This window comes from Notamacropus eugenii, chromosome 2 (genome assembly GCF_028372415.1).
Source record: "Notamacropus eugenii isolate mMacEug1 chromosome 2, mMacEug1.pri_v2, whole genome shotgun sequence".
NCBI classification, from domain to species: domain Eukaryota; kingdom Metazoa; phylum Chordata; class Mammalia; order Diprotodontia; family Macropodidae; genus Notamacropus; species Notamacropus eugenii.
Window position 1 is genome coordinate 526,555,642 of NC_092873.1, and position 19,171 is coordinate 526,574,812.

The 19,171-nt window shown below is 37.0% G+C and overlaps 1 protein-coding gene across 1 annotated transcript in view; it reads left to right on the forward strand.

Annotated features, from left to right (window-relative positions):
• The window catches only part of PDE4B (phosphodiesterase 4B), a 633,414-nt gene that overhangs the window by 172,349 nt on the left and 441,894 nt on the right, over window positions 1–19,171 (forward strand). The window lies entirely within an intron of this gene.

Genomic DNA, 19,171 nt, shown 5'->3' on the forward strand with positions numbered 1-19,171 from the left:
AAGGTCATCTTAGCCAAATGGCTCATTTGACAGATGAAGATATTGGACTCCAGATTTAGGGGAAATGACTGACTGAAGATCACACAGGCAGAAAACAGCAGAACTAGCATTGGAATCCAGATCCTTTGACTCCAAGTCTAGGGTTTTTGCCATGATCTCATGATGCCCTATGCCTCTTTCATTCTGCAGATGAGGAAACTGAGTTCCAAAGGGATTTTCATATAGAATCATAAATGGAAAGCTAAGAGACACCTCAGAGACTACCTAATTAAAGTCCTTTACAGTGAAGGAAACTGAGGGCTGGGGGTGGTCAAATGATTTGTCCAATGGGTCACAATGGTCAGATAGATTAAAGGTGGGATTGGAATCCAGATTCTCAGAATCTAGAGCCAATATTCTTTCTAGCTGTTGAAAAACATAAAAAGTCATGTCTCCTACTATTAAAGTTTCAGAAAACATTGATTAAATTTTGTCATAAATTCATTATTTCTTCTTAAACAATAATGTCCAGGGGTCTAAAGAACAGTTAATTTGCAACCAGATTTTGCCTTGCTGGACAATACATTGATTAAAATTTCTTGATAACCAATGAAGTTTTATGTGCAAGGATGGAAATTGCACCAAATAACTCCCTGCTAAACAGGAGTTTTTGCAGGAATTTTTTCATTGTTTATTTCTGTGTTTATCATTCATTCCTACCTCCTTGTTAACTTTTATCTTATTCCTCTCTCAAACACATAGCATCTTCTTCATTTGGCATTAGACTAGGAAAGTCAGGGCCAAGTTAGGGTTATTGATGGATTCAGATTCTGCCGCCAGTCAATTAGCCATGCTGCCCGCTGATGAATTAGTTCTTCTCAAGGTGGCTAATGGCTTGATTTTGCCTTGTGAGCCACATTAAACAGAGGGATTCCTCCAAGATGGAGAGCAGAGCAGCAGGGGATGAGGGATGGAGGATATCAGACTTGGAATACATATTAAAATCAAATATACATGTATGTAAATATATGCATGTATTCAGATATAAATATTTAAGTGTATGTTCCCATTCGACATAGCACATTAAGGTAGACGAACAATTACCACTTAGGAAAATCCTGTGCCTATGATCAAGGCAGAAAGTATTTTCTATCATACATCTATGGTTCCCAAAGAAATTATTATAGAGTGACTAATACACATACATATACATATATAGATATAGATAGATAGTTCATGGTATTTATACCATAATTGCTTTTTCAACAACTGAAAATGTACAGATAGCTGTGTTTTGACTGTCTATCTTTAGCTTCAGCTGTTGCTGTCACGATTCAGAATTCTGGAATCCTGCCTTAAGAGGAACATTAAATTTACTTTCAATCCATTGAATCTGTAATGATAATCACAAGGGTGTGTGTGTGTGTGTGTGTGTGTGTGTGTGTGTGTGTGTGTGTGTGTGTAGAATTTAAATCTTCTGAGGAAAGAAGAAGATAGAATGGCAAAACTGGCAGGGATCTTGGGACATGGAGTTATAGGACATTGAATTCAGAGTGTCAGAACCAGAAGGAGGTTCTTGGAACGTAGACTGCTAGAGCACAGGATGCTAGAGGAGAGAAGGGTCCTAATCTTAATTTAGTCTCAGTTATGATTTTATAGATGAACATGGTGAGCCCAAGAATGAAAAAGTAATTTGACCAGAGACATAAAACTGGTTAGTTAGTGATAAGGCTAGCCCTAAGGCCAGTCTCCCAGATAATTACCCTTTCAGGTACACGTTATCATTCCTGAATTGGGTGCTTACCACCACCACCCCAACTTTTCTTCTTTTCCTTGTCATTTATGTTCTTAGTCTACATAATTCTGAGTTTGAGGATATGCATTTTTTAAATCAAATTATGATACACCCCTTCCTTTTCCATGTTAGAGGAAAATACCATGTCATTGGTTTGTGAATTAAAACCCTTTACTATCTATCTGTGGCTCACCTTTGCAGGCTTATTTCACTTTGTCCACCCTGCTATTCTCTTGGATCAAGTCAAACTGGTAATCTGTGCTTGACTGCAAAGCATTTCATCCACCTTCTCCTTCTCTTGGAGACAGGACCTGTTTTTGCTTTGCCTTGTCTCCCCATCACCTAGCACAGTACCTGGGACATAGTATGTGCTTAGTAAAGTTTGTTGAGTAGAATTTAATAGAGTTTAATGGAACCAAATTGAATTACAGAGCTGAAAATGCAGGAGATTTTATAGAGGTCATTGCAAGGACACAAAGAAGATTTAATGAGTGACCCCCAGGTTTCTTTTTGAAATAGCTTCCAGAGGTGGAGGAGAGACAGGTATTAGGACCATAATGCCTAGCATCTTTAAATAGCTCATTACATTTAGCTCTCCCCCACTGCCACCCCTGTCTCCAGAACAGGGAAAAGAAGGTAAACATTTATTATGCAGAAAGTACAACATGATGAAAGCACCATTTGTAAAAAGCCTCACCTGGAACCTGATGAATCGGGTGAGATTTCATCCCAGAACACTGTTCCTAGTAACAGTAACCAAGAGAATTGGCTTCTGAACCCAGGGCCTCCATCTTAGAGAGTGCTTCATAATAACTAAATTCGTGCTGGGACTAGAACACACAATAGAAATTTCTATCTTATACAGTTTGGATTTGAGTGAAAATTAGGTGAACAGAGAATTTACCTGCATATTTTCTGCAGAACAGTCTTTTAGGCATACATGAAAATTTAAGTGTATTCTGTTTTGAGTTGAAATAATAACTCAAATTTATATATCATTTCAGGGTTTATCCAAAATAACCTTTCTCTGCCGATGTCAGTATATTGTTACACATACATATCTTTGACTGATGAAATCTACAAATATTGGTACATATAATCATGAAAGCTGTCAAAGATGGGAGCCTGGTAAATAGTGTTCAAAAGTTTTATAAAGGAAAGACAGTGGAGTCTCTAAGAATAAGCTAACAAGCTTGAGTTTGAGTCATGCAAAATTCTAGACATTCGTAAAAGGAGTACTTTGTGAGTAATTTAGAAAGAAAAAAACAGTGATCCCTGAGAGCCTGCCTTGGTTTATGAAGCACAGGTCATGGTAGGCTGTTCTTTTCCTCCCTTTTTTTGATAAGGTTGCTGATTCATGGGTTACTCTCAAGGCAATTAATAGTTTTGCCTTCTATGCCAGAGTGCACAGGTCCAAAAAGACTGCTGTAGGCGTAGTATATTTAGATTTCAGGAAGGAATGTTACATTGCATCTCATGATATCTTTGTAGATAAGAATGGCTGTAAGATAGTACAATGAGGTGGAATGGAAAGGGCTTTAATTGCTGAACCAAGCATCTTTGATGGAGCCCCTCGACGATCCGCCTGTGACTAAGCGTTGTTCAATATTTTAATCAAAGATTTAAGTAAAAACATAGATGACATGCTTTTGAAGATAACACAAAACTAGAAGGAAAAGCTAATAGACTGGATGGTGAAGTCAGGATTAAAAAAAAAAACAGTGGGCAAAAATTGAGCATAGACCAATATCTTAGATCAGTTACCAAGATAAGATAAAGATGGATACATTTTTTTTTCTTTATGTGATGGATACAAGAGATCGTACAAGAAGATGTGAAGAACATGGAACATTTTATTCATCAGACTTATGGATAGGTGAACGATTTATGAATAAACAAGAGAGAGAGCAGGGTGAGGTTTCAGTGGATAATTTTGATTATATTAAATTACAAAGGTTTTGTACAAATAAAAAAATGTAAACAAGATGAGGACAGCAGAAAATTGTCTGGAGAACAGGGGTGAGTGTGGGAATTGTACAGACAGTTTATCAAATAAAGGTCTTATATCTCAAATATATGCAGAATCTTGTCAAATCTATAAGAATACCACCCATTCTCTGATAAATGGTCAAAGGATATGAACAGGCAGTTTTTAGATAAAGAATCAAAACAATTTATAGCCATATGAAAAAGGTGCTCTAAATAATTATTGGTTATAGAAATGGAAATTAAAACAACCTTGAGATGTTATTTTACACCTATCAGATTGACTAAAAATGATTGAAAGGGAAAGTGACAGATGTTGGAGAGGATGTGGAAAAATTGGGACACTAATTCACTGTTGGTGGAACTGTGAACTGATCTAACCTTTTGGGAAAGCAATCTGGAATTATACCCTCAGAGATATTTAACTGCCTATACCCTTTGACTCAGCAACACCACTACTAGTTTTGTTTCCAAGATGGTTAAGGGAAAAGGAAAAGATAACCTATATGTTCTAAAATGTTTGTAGCAGCCCTCTTTGTGGTGGTAAAGAATAGTAAATTGAGGAGATACCCATCAATTGGGGAATGGCTGGACAAGTTGTTGAACAAGTTGTGATTGTGATGGAATTATTCTAATAGAAACAATAAGATTGATGATCTTAGAAAAAAAAAACATGGATTGACTTGGATGAAAAAATGAAAAGTGAAATGCGTAGAACCAAGAGAACATTACCAATAATATTGTTTTAAGAACAACTTTGAATGAATAAGTGATTTTCACTATTATAAATACCCAAATTAATTTCGAAGGACATGTAAAGGAAGATGCTATCTGCATCCAGAGAAAGAACTGGTAAATAAAAATTTATATGAAATGGTTTTACACACACACACACACATGTATGTATGTGTATATATGTATTGTATATATGTATGCATGTGTACACACATATCCATGAATAATAGTAGCCATCTCTAGGGAATGAGGGGTGGAAGACAAAAGAAAAAAATAATTGACATGATACTTTTATTCTATATTTTAAAAGAATAGCAAGTTGTCCGTAATAGATTTGCATCTTCATGTACACATATTTTTTTCTATTCTATTATGTTATGAAAATGCTTATTTTAATTTTAAGTTCAGAATATGTTTTTAAAAAACATAATAGAATTTGTTGAATATAATAAAATCCAAGCCTTTCTTGAGTGGAGAGTGAGGGAGAGAGAGACACAGAGACAAAGAGACAGGGAGAGATAGAGAAAGAGAGTGTGGGAGAGTGCCAGGCTTATCTACAGGCTTTCCTTTGTCTTTCTCCATAGCGTGATCCATTCCTTTTTAGCAAACACTCACTCGGAATGCAATAAAAATCAGCTTATCTTTATTTGGAGACAAAACCCATTACAGAAGCACAGACAGCAAATAAACCAGATGTAAAGGTAAGTGCCACTAATTCACTAGGCAGCAGTGGGACAGAGGAGGGAGAAGAGGAAGAGTCATGAATTCACCTGGTCTCAGTGTGGCAGCAAATTCTGTCCATGTCGTTCCTTATTGCATCAGTGAGCTGGCCAATGCTCCAAGTGTTCATGGTTTTATTTTATATTCCATTTGAGGTAATGGTGCCCTTCCCTTACAATCAGCTGGCTGCTGGTTCTGGAGCAAGTCTACCCACACAATAGACTCTTCCCGTGTGGGGCTCACAATTTCCCATCCCAGTGTGCCTTCCCAATCATTCAGTTCTTTTGTTCAACTGAGAAAAACTGTTCTCCATCTACCCCCTTACCAATAAGAGCTACAAGATAACCTTATTTAAGTTTAAGAAAAATCCATAACATACAAGTAGCATGGGAAGACAATAGTTCATGTGAGAATTTGAGGGGGCAAAACTTCAGGTGGTGTGGAAGTGAAAAGGGATATGTAGTCTTGGACTCCATTAAAGTCATCGTGTCGATATGTCTGATTTTTACCAAGTAGGTTGACCTCAGTGACTTGGATGTCTTTGTTTCTGCTGATCTTGTCAGAATATCAGAGATAGCAGTCATTGCATAGTGGAAAGATCACTGAAGAATCCAGTGCCTGTCCCATTCTAGGTGCTTAATAAATACTCAATGACTTTGAGTTAATGAAGCTGGTTAGAAATATATCTACTGTAGTCTAATGTGTGACTTTGGGCAAGTCACCTTGACCACTCTGAGCCTGAATTTCTTCCTCAATATAATAAAAATTAATGAAATGTCTATAATGTTTTCAGCTTGGCATAGTTTTTAACAAAAAATGATCTTGTTTGATTATCATCAATCATATAAAATAGGTGTTTCCAGTATTATCTTCATTTTAAAAATGAAAAATCTGAGGTTTGTGGAAGTGAAATAACTTGCTTGTGACCACATCCAATTGAGGTGCAAGGTGAGATCTGGACTCAGGTCTTTCACGACTCCAAGTTCAGAACTCTTGCCATGACACAATTCAGTCTTGATGTTTCATATAGGAGGAAACTGAGATCAAGAGGCATGGACACGAAGAATGAATTCATCCAAGGGAAAAGCAGGACTGGGTTCTAATAGACCTGCCTCCTAGTTGTTAGGTATCTAAGTGCCACAATGGATAGAATACTGAGCATGGAGTTAGGAAGATCTGAGTTCAAATACCTCACTTATACTCATTAGCTGTGTGAGCCTGGCCCTGTCAACTAGTTTCTGTTGGTCTCAGTTTTCTTATTTGTAAAATGGGCATATAACGACACCCACCTCTCATGGTTGTTGAGAATATTAAAGAGATAATGATTGTAAAGTGCTCAACACAGTGCCTGGCACAATGTAGGTGCTATGTAAATGTTAATTATTATGATTAATTGTATTGTTGTTATTATTTCTGGCATTGGCCCTCAAGCCTTGTAACATTGGGCAAAATCCTTCACTCTTTCTGGCTCTCAGTCACTTTGTGTGAGGAGTGATGGGTAAGGCTGAATAAATCCCGTTGTTCTCTTAGTTTTCAAATTCTTGGCTTCTGAGATTAAAATTTTACTGACAGTGAATGCATGGTAAAAGCAGAGTTGGACCCAGAGGGTCCTGACTCCCAATTTTGGTGTTCTTTACACTACATGTAAGAGACTAGGACTGGAAATTGACATTTGGGAGTTATCCACTTAGCCATTATCCATACACAGCAGCATCTTCCCCCTCTCCCATTTCCATCTAAGGATCTCATGTTCTCCTATTGTCGGCTACTCAATGATAATGCTCCAACTGACATGGAGGACCTATCACAGGTAGAAAAGAGTGTAGGGCTTGAGAATTATAGGAAATATGGCCCCAGACAAAAACCTTAGCTCAAGAAAGAGTAGATCCTGCACACGCAAAACTTGTCATGAGTGATTACAGTAGCATGGCAAAAAAAGTGAAACATAGAATTCAGTGGACTGAGAAATTTCAAGACTATTTCAACTCATTGCAAAATTTCTGTTTGGTACATGGGATGGTGATAATTGATACCTTGCTTTTCTCAGCTTCTGCCTCTGCCTGAGCTCAGCATAGTGACAAGCAAGTCATTTAATTCTCTCATCTTTGCATATATCATTGTTGAAATGTCTTCAGCATGGTGACATCTTTGTGTGAAGCAAAGCCAGACAGAGTCATCATTCTGCGGCCTCTGCCTTCTTAGTCTTGGAGGAGAAGCTTCTTTTTTTTTTAGGACCATTAAAATTGAGTGAAATATCTCTGATCCAAAGGCATCTTAGTTTCAGAAGTGTTTGAGATAAAAATCAGCATGAGAAATATCAGATAAACAAACATTATTTAGCTGAAATGGGTCATTGCACCCTTGCCTTGTAGTTAAGAAGCTTTTGTCCTATAGGTAGGATACTGATAACTAGCATTTATACAGATTTTCAAAGTGCTTTACATTTGTCATCTCATTTAGTCCTCATAAAAATACTGAAATGTATGTGTTCTTATTGTCATCTCCCTTTAATAGTTGAGGAAACTGAGACTGACAGAGGTTGAATGATTTGCCCATAGTCACACAGCCAGTAAATATCTGAGGAAGGATCTGAACCCAGCTCTTCCTTATAGTTAGTCCAGCTCTCTCTCTACTGTGCAAGCTAAGAATACATTCTCTGTCCCTTTCAGCACATATAATTTAGGAGAGAATTCCCATTTGTATGAAATAGCTCAAGAAGTATATTTTAAATATAGGACTTCATCTAGCAATTCTATTCACTTTCTTTGGAGAGTCAGCCGAGTGGATATGATTTAATTTTAGGGTACTCCATAATCTTCGTAGGATCACTGTGATATCCTAGTTTATTATACTTAAATGTGAATTATGTATATTTACTTCATTTTATTTAATCTTTAACCATGAGGCTTAAACATATTTAATCTGAATATATGTGCATTATGGATATACATGCATTCATGTATACACATAGATATGTAGGTATTTATGTTTTAGACTCCATCTTCCATCCTATATATTGGCACTGGCTTTCCCCCATGCCCAGACTGCATTCCCTCCTCACGTTTTCTTCATAAAATCCCCATTTTTCCTTCAAGATACAACTCAAACATCATATATATCAATGAAGTCTTTTCTCCTTCTTTGGCAGCTACTCCCTTCCTTCTTCTGTCTCTTCCTATGTATTCTCTTTATATTTTATAAACTCCTTTCAAACTGGGATCGTCATTCTTTGTACTTAAGTTCGATTGCCTGGTACTTGGAGACCCTTAATAGAGCAGTTGGAGGCACAAGGTTCCAAGCCCTATTCCATTGTTTGCTGCTTATATGACCTGCAATAAATCATTGAAGTTCTCTGGCTCCCAGTTTTCTCCTGTTTAAGAAGAGTGTTGGATTAAATTGTCTTAAAATCCCTCCCAAATTTCGATCTATGCATCATTTTAGGGAAATAGGCTTTCTACACTTAATTTTTAATCATACATATCAATAACATCTTATTCACTTAAAAAAACCCTTGTTCAGTAATTTGCCAGCAAGTTTACATCGTGCCAAGTGGCTGGAATATCCTCTTTGAACATAGATTTTTCAAACTTTAGCTACGGGCAGTTTTTCCCTTTCTTTTGGGGGCTCTGACTCATTCTCGGTACTATTTCTTGATGTTAACAATGACCCAGGAGACAAAGAGGAGAGCTTTCTTATGATTTTCATCTAAATAATGGACTTTCACAGAGTGTGCCTTGTGGAAGAATCATCTAATTACCTTGCCAGAGTCAGATATCATTGTGAGAAGACAGCATGAAAAGCACAACACCATCTCTAAAACCCACTTTGGAGGAGTTTACGAATGCAGCCTTCAGGGACTTTATTGATGCTGTTTTGATCTGGCTCTCCTCAGTGAGCATGGGATATATCACCTCCCCATTTCATAAGAAGCAAAGATGTTATAGTTGCAAAGGTAAACATGAGCAAATTACCACGATATGGGGAGGTTCCCTCAGCAGTGGTTTTACAGTACGTAAGATGATAGACTAAAAACTCATGCAAAAAGACCAGGGGCCCTGGGTATGGAGCCCCCTTTAATTCTGGTTTTTGTTAATGCCTTAAAAGGTTTATTTTTTTAACTTTTAAGGAGGATATAAATTTCCACTATTATTAGTAGCAGTTGAATCATTTTCTGACCTGATGTAATCAGTCCATTAACAAACATTTATCATTAATTACTCTGGGGATACAAAGAAGGAAACAATTCCTATATTCAAGTGTAGGGAAAGTAGTCATGTAAATAATTTTATGTAGCATAAATACAATGCTTTGTCCCAAATACTGTGAATACAATAAAATGTCCCAAAAGTCTTAGTACAGTTTTAGGTTCTAATACTGTCTCAAAAACCACAATGCAGTTTTAGGCTCCAATAGCTGTTGTAGAGAAAATAAGTAGAAACATTTACCAAGTAGTTAAATACAAGGTAGTTTGGAGGGAGGACAGGTACTATCAATTATGGGGATCAGGAAAAGTTCTATTTCAAAGGTGGTTCCTGAACAGAACTTACTTTGTGAAATTTATTTATTTTATAAATATTTATTATTTCTTTCCTTCTGTTGTCATTCCCCTTCACGGGACACTTTATTAATGAAAAAGAAGGGGACTTCCAGGGCCAAGATGGTGGAGTATGGCAAGAACTTACCTGAACTTTCCCAAATTCCCTTCCAGATAACTTTAAAATAAAGTTTCATGTGTAATCATCTTCTTATTTTCTTGTACAATGTTATGGAAATGCTTGTTTTATTCCATAAATTAAAAATACAATTTAATATTTAAAAACACTTTAAAGTAATTCTAAAAATGAACTCTGGGGTGGCAGAACCAACAATAGTTTGGAGTGAAACCGTTTTCCAACCTAGAACAACTTAGGTCAATAGGAAAAGTCATTCTCACTTTAGTGAGACTGGGGTGCACTCTAGCTCAGGCATCTCAAGCAACCAAAAATAGGTTGTGACCTAAGAATCCAGTGCAGGCCTTTGAGGCAACTTAGTCAGCAACAGTGACCCCAGGAACTCTCAGCCCACATATGGAGATGATGCTTAGGGGGCTGGGCAACTTGTCAGAAGGAGATTACAAGGGACACTTTGCTGGCACTGGGTGCAGGACTCTGTTGTGTTGCCCAGAAGGAGATCTGGTGCAAAGACTGGAATCACAATCCCACAATGAGAAGGAGAACTAGCACACTAGAGCATGTGGCTGCAGGGGAGGGTGACTCTTTTCACATGCCCAAAAAAAAGAACTCCCAGAAGAGCTCAAAAAGAATTTTAAAAAAATCAAATAAGTAGAAGAAAAATTGGGAAAGGAAATGAAAATAATTAAAGGAATAATTTAAAAAGGAATAATTAAAGGAATAGTTTAAAAAAGGGTTAAAAGCTTAGTAAAGGAAACATCAAAATGTAGAAAAAATGTACAAAAATTACTTGAAGAAAACAACTGCTTAAAAATAGAATTGGCCAAATGGAAATAGAGGTGACAAAGCTGAATGAAGAAAATAATTCCTTAAAAATTAAAATTGAGCAAACAGACACTGGTGACTCAATGAGACATCAGAAAAAATTAAAACAGAGGGGAAGCAAGATGGTGGAATAAAGGCAGGGACTTACCTGAGCAAATACCTTTTTAAACACTTCTAATACCTTTTTAAATGACTCTAAACAAATTCTAGAGCAGCAGAACACATAAATGATGGAATGAAACAAATTTCCAGCTCAGGACAGTTTACAAGATCAGCATGAACAATCTATTACCCCAGCTGAGAGCGGAGTACAGTCTAGCCCAGGTTGCACTAACACAGCTGGGCTCCAGAAGGCCTGGAGCAGATCTTGGGATGACTGACTTGCTGGCAGCTGTGGCAGTTTCTGGATCTGTCAGCCCCCAGTCACCAGGGACAACTTAGAAGGTCAGCAGAAAGGGTCTATTGCACAGGGTAGGAGTGGAACACAGTCCACCACAAGCCCTGCCAGCACAGTCCAGGCACTGCAGTTTAGGAGCAGTACTTGGAAGTGACTGAATCAGCAGCAATAGTGACAGTACATATTTTTGAATCTCCCAGTCCACAGATGGTATGGGGTTGAACAAGTGGTCAGAAGGAGATTATATGGGATCTCTTTGCTAGTACTGAGACAGGACTCTTGCTTTGTGCACACTCAGGTCTGGGTCCCTGTCCTGGGTGTAAGTCTCAGGGTGAGGAGGAGTGTTAGCATAGCAGAACTTGTAGCAGCAGTGGAGGGGGGACCCTTCTCACAGTTCCAGGGCACAAAAGTGTGCTTGTGGTCACTCACAGACCAGAGCACAGGCCACGAGAGTAGAAAACATCTCTCCTTGGATCATACTACCTTGGAAGAATTAAAAACTTATAGGTCCCTAGAAATATCTCTGAAAATATAGCTTGAAGCTTGGGACAGTGTGTCCTCCACTCTGGAAGCAGAAGCCTATTTTAGCAAACAGAAATCAAGTAATAGGATGGGGAAATGAGCAAACATCAGAAAAAAAAAACTGATTATAGAAAGTTATTATGATGACAAGCAAGGTCAAAGGACACACTCAGAAAATAGAAAAATCCAAGCTCTTACATCCAAAACTTCCTAGAAAAGTATGAATTGGCCTCAGACCCTGGAAGAGCTCAAAAATGATTGTGAAAATCAAGTAAGAGAGGTAGAGCAAAGATTTAGAAGAGAAATGAGAGTGATGCTTGAAAATTATGAAAAACAAGTTAACAGCTTGCTAAAGAAGACCTCCAAAATGCTGAAGAAAATAACACCTTAAAAATTAGACTAGGTCCAAAAGCTCACTGGGGAAAAGAATTGTTTAAAAATTAGAATGGAACAAATGAAAGCTAATGACTTTAAGAGTAGCCAAGAAGCAATAAAACAAAGTCAAAGGAATGAAAGAAAAGAAAACAATGTGAAATAGCTCATTGGAAAAAAAAAAAAACCTAATCTGGAAAATAGATCTAGGAAGATCATTTAAAAATCACTGGATTACCTGAAAGCTGTGATCAGAAAAAGAGCCTAGACATCATCTTTCAAGAAATTATCAGGGAAAATTGCCTCAACATTTCAGAACCAGAGGGGAAAATAGAAATTGAAAGAACCCACTGATCACCTCCTGCACAAAATCTCAAAATGAAATCTGCCAGGAATATTGTAGCATAACGAGAGTTCCCAGATCAAGGAGAAAATATTGCATCCAGAAAAAAACAGCTCAAGTATTGTTGAGCCATAATCAAGATAACAAAAGATTTTGCAGCTTCTACATCAAATGAGCTGAGGGCTTGGATAATGATATTCCAGAGGGCAAAGGAGCTAGGATTACAACCAAGAATCACCTACCCAGAAAAACTGAGTATAATCCTTCCGAGGAAAAATGGACATTCAATGAGATAGAGGATTTTCAAGCATTCTTGTTGGAAAGACCAGAGCTGAATAGAAAATGTGACTTTCAAATATATGAGAAGCATAAAAAGGTAAACAAGAAAGCGATTTAGTAAAGTTAAAAGTAGTATCTTTCGAAAACCATCATAGGCATTATCTATAATGGGGATAAGCTAGAAGCCTTCCCAATAAAATCAGGATGAAGCAAGAATCCCCATATCACCACTATTATTCAATACTGTACTAGAAATGTTAGGTGTAGCATTGAGAAAAAAAAGAAATGGAAAGAATTAGAACAGACAATAAGGAAACAAAGCTATCACACTTTGCAGATGATAACGATGGCATACTTACAGAATCCTAGAGAAATAACTAAAAAACTAGTTGAAATTTAACAACTTTAGCAAAGTTGCAGGATCTAAAATAAACACACATAAATCATCAGCATTTCTACATGTTATCAACAAAGCCCAGCAGCAAGAGATAGAAAAAGAAATTCCACTTAAAATAATGGTGGACAATATAAAGTACTTTGGAGTCTACCTGTCAAGACAAACCCAAAAAGTATATGAACACAATTACAAAACACTTTTTACACAAATAAAATCAGATCTAAACAACTGGGAAAATGTTAATTGCTCATTGGTAGGTTGAGACAATATAATAAAAATGAAAATTCTATCAAAATTAATTTACTTAGAACTGTAACAAAGTACCAAAAATATTATATAGAACTAGAAAAAATAATTAGCAAAATTAATCTGGAAGAACAAAAGGTTAAGTATATCAAGGGAGTTAATGAAAAGTAATGTGAAGGAAGGTGGTCCAACTGTATCAGATCTCAAACTGTGGTATAAAGAAGTAATCATTAAAATAATCTAAGAAATAATTTAAGAAATAGAGTGGTGGATCAGTGGAATAGATTAGGTACACAAAACACAGTACAGAGTAATAAGTAGCCATAATAATCTAGTGTTTCATAAACCTAAAGATTCAAGCTTTGGGACAAGAATTCAATATTTGAAAAAAACTGAGAAAACTGGAAAACTTTATGACAGAAACTAGGTATAGACAAATATCTCATTTCTCAATATCTCATATCTCATTACATACAAATATAAGGTCAAAATGAATATGTTATTGAGACATAAAAGGTGATACTATAGGCAAATTAGGGGACCATGGAATAGTTTTGCTTTTATGGATAAGGGAAGAATTTATGAGAGCATTACAAGATGTAAAATGGATAATTTTTATTATATTAAATTATATTATATAAAACTTGAACAGTTTTGCAAAAATAAAACCTATGTAGTAACAACAATATTGTTTTAAGAACAGCTTTGAGTGGATAAGTCATTTTGACTAACATAAATACCCAAATTAACTTCAAAGGATACGTGAAGGAGGATGCTATCTATATCCAGAGAGAGAATTGATAAATAGAAGTATGCATAGAATAGCTTTGCATATATAAATATTTGTGCATAATGGTAGCCATCTCTAGGGTGGGATGGGGGTGGGGAAGGAAGATAAAAAGGGCAAAAAGATAGTTCATGATAACTTTATTATATATTTAAAGGGAATAGCACGTTGTACATAATAGAATTTGCAGTTTCATGCACAATCATCTTTTTTTCTATTTTACTATTTTTGGAAATGCTTGTTTTATTTAAGTTCAGAATAAAACAAAATTTAAACAAAATAAAACTTTATTCTGTGATGGAAAAAAGAAGAAAAGCAGAGCTGCATTTTTTTTTTATTGTAAGTATTTCTGATAAAGGTCTCTGTTATCAAATATATAGAAAACTGAGTCAAATTTAGAAGAATACAATTCATTCCCTGATTGATAAATGGTTAAAGGATATGAATAGTTTTCATATGAAGAAATCAAAGCTCTCTGTAGACAAAAGGAAAAAAGTTCTAAATAACTATTAATTAGTTAAATGCAAATTAAAACAGCTCTGAGGTACCACCTCATATCTATCATATTGGTTAATATGACAGAAAAGGAAAATGATAAATGTTGGAGAGGATTTGGGAAATTGGGACACTGACACATTGTTGGTGGAGTTGTGAACTGATCCAACCATTGTGGAGAACAATTTGCAACTATGCCTGAAGAGCAATAAAACTGCACATACTTTTTGACACATACCATGACTAAAGCTGTATCCCAAAGAGATTTAAAGATATGGGGAGGGGGCTATTTGTACAAAAATATTTATAGCAGCTTTTTGTGGTGGCTAAGAATTGGAAATCTAGGGAATGTTCATCAGTTGGGGAATGACTGAACAAGTTGTGGTATATGATTGGGATGAAGTAATATTGTACAATAAGACATGACGAGCAGGATGATTTCAGAAAAAACCTGGAAAGATTTACATGAACTGATGCAAAGTGAAGTGAGCAGAACCAGGAGAACATTGTACGCAGTAATAGCAACATTGTAACAATGATCAACTCTGAATGACTTAGCTGCTTTCAGCAATACGGTGTTCCAAAGCCCTCAAGATGAAAAATGCTGAAGTCCTTGCCCTTCAGAAACTTAAATCCTATTGTCAGAGACATGTTTGCTCATAGAGAGTTAACAGCTAGCATTTTATAGCAGTTACTATGCACCAGTCACTTTGCCAAGTGCTTTACAAATATTATCACGTTTGTTTCTTACCTTAGGACATAGATACTGTTATTATTCTGATTCTTTACAGTTGAAGAAACTGAGTCAAACAGAGGTTCCATGACTTGCACTCACACTGTGAGGAAGTGCCTCAGACTAGATTTGAATTTAGGTCTTCTGGACTCTATAGATGCTGTATCCCTTGCACCACCTAGCTACTTCTCTATACTTGAGGATAAAGAGAAAACAAACTAATTTTGATAGAGAGAATAACTAGGCTTTGGAGACACAAAATGAAACAGTCCTGCCCTCAAAGAGCTTATATTCTATTAGAAAAGTGTATTTCACAGAGTTTTCCCAGAGGCTCTGACGCTGTAAGCCTCTTGAGAGCAGGGACTGGCGTTGTCCTTATTTCGCATCCCTCACACTGAGCACAACACAATAGGCTCTTAATCAATGTTTGGTGATTGGCTGCCCCTTCAATCTTCCCTGTTCAAGGACAGTAGTTTGCACTTAATAGGAGCATGGCAAAAACTCACCCACCTAAGTATTATATCCATGTGTTTGGGGAAACATTAGGATTCAGCTGTCCTCACTCCTTTCTCCTAAATCATATGCCTGTGCTCTCTTCCAGCTCAGTCCAATGGCTCTGTCAGCACTTTCACTCAGTCCAATGCTTCCTTTGCAAGGATCATAAATTGATGACCCCTTTATTTTATAGAAGAGGAGACTGAAACCCCTCTAGTCCTAAAGTCAGAAAGGCTAATTAATGTACTTAAAATCACACATCAAATTATCATCAAAGGTAGGATTGGAAGCCCAGGGTTTTCCAACTGCTAGTTTGGAATTCTTCCCTCCAGATTGTGTTCTCCTTCAAAAGCATTAGAATTCATCTTAAAAATAGCAACTTTCATTTACATAGCACTTTGTATTAAACCCATTATGCAGTTGAGGAAATTGAGGCACATTTATATTCAGTGACTTCATCCAGGTTCTATAGCTAGTAAAAACTAGAAAAGGGACAGCTGACCTTTCTAGTAAGCTTTAATGTGTGTAAAACTCCTTACATCTCTTACTCATGAGATCCTTATAATGCTATGATGTTAACCCTTTGGCAAGGGAGGTGTTATACCTGGGTTTTCATTGGTGTGGGGAATTCCCAGGTGTGGATACTCCAGCCTCTGAGGCTAGGTGACAGCTCTTTTGTAACTCAACCTTGGGGAGTTGTTTGGGAGTACTTAGAGGTAAAGTGACTTGCTCAGGGTCATACAGCCAAGATTTATCAGAGGCAGACCTTTGAACCACTCCCAAGTGTTATCTCTCCCTATGGGAATATATGGCCCCTGAGGCCAGGGACTGTCTCCCTCTTGTCTCCTTCCACGGGCTTGCTCAGTGCTGAATACATAGTAAGCAATTAGTAAATGCTTTTTCACTCATTCATTCATCAATTCATTTATCATTCATGATGAAACTGAATCTCAGGTTAAATCTCAGGTCTATGATTTCTTGGTGACACATCTAGCTAGAGACTGTGCTTGGCCTAGATTCCAGCCCTTTTACCAGGAGACCCAACTTTCTTGGTTAATCACCTTCTCTCTGACTTCATTTTTTTAAAACCTGAAGTAGCACCATTGGGCAGGAGAGATAAGATGTACAAATATACGTATATACAAGACATATTCTCTTTGTGATATAGTGATAAGAGTCAATGGCCTTAAATTCTAGCTGCAGTATTTAAGGAAGACTTTGATTTCTATGAAACTCTGTTTTCACATTTTTGTCATCTCTAAAATAGGTTTGCACTTAACTTAAAATGATCTGTCATGTCTCTTCAAAGCCTTAACGTTGTGATCCAGGTATTTTGGTCTTATAGAGCACCTGCTGTATGCAGCCAAGTTTTAGGCATTGTCTCAGCTGAAAAGGGACATCTCTACATAACATATTTCGGGTAAATCACTTGGAATGTCAGGCAAATAGCAACCAATCAGAGAAGAGTTCTCCCTCCCATCTTCAGCTGTGCTGGGATATGAAATGGAAAGAATATAATTATTCTGGTTTTTATCTTTTAAAAAGAATATAATTTGCTTTTTTTAGGGGGAAAAGCTCTTTTGTTTGATCTGTTTTATTCAAAATACCACCAGTTTAATTTCCTCTCCTTTGGCAAGAAGTAGCTTGTCTTTCATAATAGTCTAATGAGAGTCATCAGTGTTTTCACTTGTCCATCCTGCTTAGATCTTAGATTGATCTGGGAACTCATTGTTGTGGGCACTCACGTCACTCATGCAGATCTCCACCCCTTCATGCATTCTCCTCCTCAGTATTTCTTTTCCATTTCTTTCAATAAATCTTCTAGAGAGGTTCTACCCAGAATGCTAGAGGTTTGCTTGTGTTCTAACATGCTTAGGTTATTAGTATACTAAACACAATAATAATAAAATAATAATGATGAGAATGAGAACAATAGTATTTGTATCTGGCATTTATATAATGCTGTATATACATTATTATGCATTCTTCATGACAATCCTGTGAGGCAAGTGCTGATATTATTTTGCTTTCCTCTAACTAAATCTTTGCTTTTGCTATGATAAATCTATTGGTATAGCCCTATGAGGAAAACAGCCTTTACCAAGACTGGCTGACAATGGCTCTCTAACTTTTTGTCCTAAAGAGTTAGCTAGGGCACAAGAGAGGTTGGCACTTGCTGGGTGTCAGAGGTGGGGACAAGACCCTGCTGCCTCTATCCCATAAAAAGAATGAGGAAATTAAATCATAGACAGTGGATAACCCATGGCCAGCTAGGTGGTACAGTCGATGGAGTACAAGACTTGGAGTCAAGAAGACTCATCTTTCTTAGTTCAAATCTAACATCAGACACTTACTAGTTATGTGAACCCCAACAAGTCACTTAACCCTGTTTGCCTCAGTTTCCTCATCTGTAAAATAAGCTGGAGAAGAATGTTAAACTGCTCTAAATCTTTACCAAGAAAACCCCAAATGAGATCACAGTGACTCAGACATGACTGAAAATCACTCAGCAACCAAAACAACACAAAGTTATAATTTGTACCACCTTCTTCCTGACTGCAGGTCTAACACTGTATCTCCTGTCCACTTAGGCCAGCCTTCTCTGGTCCATCGTTGCTGCTAAATGGACAGCTTAGCTCTTTCTCTATTAGCTCATATCCTTCGTTTGTGTTGTATATATCCTTCATGCATCCATTATAACAGCAGCTAGGTGGCATCCTGGTCTTGGAGTCAGGAAAATACAAGTCCAAATCCTGACAGTTACTCACCTCCTGTGTGACCTGGGCAAGTCACTTCAACTCTAAACCTCAGTTTGCTCATTTGTAAAATGGGGGAAAAATAGCATCTAGCTCCCAAGATTGTTGTAAGGATCAAAGGAGAAAACATGTCTAAGGGACTTTGCAAACCTTAAAGTGCTTTATAAGTGCTAGCTGCTAATGGATAATTGATTGTGAATCTCCATGCTTACTTATTCAAATCACAGTGATGTTTTATTCGTTGTTATTAATTATTTACCTTAAATAATAGGATATGTGCCTAGGGAGTTCTGTTATTGAAAACTGATCTTCAGACTTCTGATGGGAATGCCCAGAGTGCACCATGACTATGTGAAACCTGAGTTTTGTCCCAGTATTAACCCTGCCACACATCTTGATGTCTACTAGGAGCCCTTATCCCCAAGCGCTATGGAGCATTCACTGCCTCGTGAAGCCTTTAAATAGCTGTCTGCCAGTTACTCTGTGAGATGTAGGAGTTGAATTAATTTTCATTCTTCTTGGCTACCTGTAAAACAACAGAAACCTTCTGCCAGTGGATCACCTTTGAATAACTTTAGTTTTCCTTGGCACAATTGAAAACAATTGATGTGGGACCTGTGTCCTGGACGCTGCTAGGCT